We start from the raw sequence: 1,586 nt of genomic DNA on the forward strand, positions 1-1,586 counted from the left end.
TCTCTCTCTCTCTCTCTCTCTCTCTCTCTCTCTCTCTCTCTCTCTCTCTCTCTCCTCTCTCTCTCTCTCTCTCTCACACACACACCTTCACCACCTCACTGTGGACAAGTGGCAGGGCCAGCTCTTACCCTCAGGGTTGGCTCACTAGCGCCCCCTTGACCAAAGCCAGCACTACTGTGCTGTCCAGGTATCCTGTGTTTTCAAAGAAAAGGTCTCATTATGCAGCCCTAATTGTCCTGGAACTCACTATGTAGACCAGGCTAGCCTTGAACTCAAAGCATGCCGCCTGCCTTTGCCTCTTGAGTGCTACGGCTAAAGATACAAACCTGCATACTCTATTTTAATGAATAATGTTATGATTACTACTAAGCCAGTCAACCCCTCTAGCTATATAATCTTCTAAGGTATTCGTGGATCATAACTGATTGGCTTGCCTTGGTGAAATGCAACCCCCTCCCTTAATGTGTGTGTGTGTGTGTGTGTGTGTGTGTGTGTGTGTGTGTTTGCCTGTATGTGTGTCTGTGCACCACTTGTATACCTGGTTTCTGAGGACAGAAGAGGCATTGAGTCCTCCATGTGAGTGCTGAGAATTGAACCTGGGTGCTCTCCAAGAGCGCCCATGCTCTTCACCACTGAGCTGTCTCTCCAGCCTCTGAAATTGTCCTTTTGTCTCTGGCTTTGTTCACTGCAGTAACTCTGACATAACGTTCCTCACGTATGCTTGGATTCTGTATGTACAGGATGATGATCCAGGGGTGGGGCTAGGGTTGCTGAATCAAAGAGCAAATCAATGTTGTGTTTTAATAAAAGCTGCAAAAGAGATGCTGCAGTTCCATTTCCATTAGTGATGTCTGAGACATATTTTCCCTGTGCCCTTTGCTTTGCATCTCACACTTAGCTGCTGGCCACAGGCAGCCTTTCGTTGCTATTTGAAGATACGCTTCTCTGACCTTTGGGCTGGAAGCATTTTCCCTGGTGATGGCTTACATTACCTTTCCCCGAGATCAATCTCTTCACATCCTTTGCTGTCTTCTGTCAGATTGCTTGTCTTTTTCTCATCAACATTTAAGAGCTCCTGGAAGATTATGGTTTTTTTTTGTTATCAGTCTTAAAATGTTTTTAAATTCAGCTTTGCCAGATGACTTTGATAAATGGATGTCTTCTGCATAAAGTTTCTAAATAATCAAAATCCTCTCTGTTCTGTCTTGGTGTGGGAGATCGTGGGAGAAGCAGGGTGAGAGATCGAGAGGCCAGTCAGCAGGTCAGTTGGGATACATAGTAACACCCTGCCTCAGAGGAAAATGTCTCTACAACACCCCCATTGTGATAGTTCATCTTATACGGACTCATAGTACAACTGCAATTCAATTTTTAACCGTTTTGTTTAGAAAATATAATTGCTATGTTTTTATCTATGCAGTTGATGGGTGAGAACCCCTCAGCCCCAGCCACAGACTCCTCCGGCAGTTTTCACCTGGGTCTTGAGGTTGTACCGGATAGCTGTTTCCATTGCTTTAATCTGATACTGAACGGTACTTACTTAAGGGCAGGTTAATGGGTCTTACAGAATTTGGAGGGCAGGATTT

This window comes from Grammomys surdaster, unplaced genomic scaffold (genome assembly GCF_004785775.1).
Source record: "Grammomys surdaster isolate TR1022 unplaced genomic scaffold, NIH_TR_1.0 125941, whole genome shotgun sequence".
NCBI lineage: Eukaryota > Metazoa > Chordata > Mammalia > Rodentia > Muridae > Grammomys > Grammomys surdaster.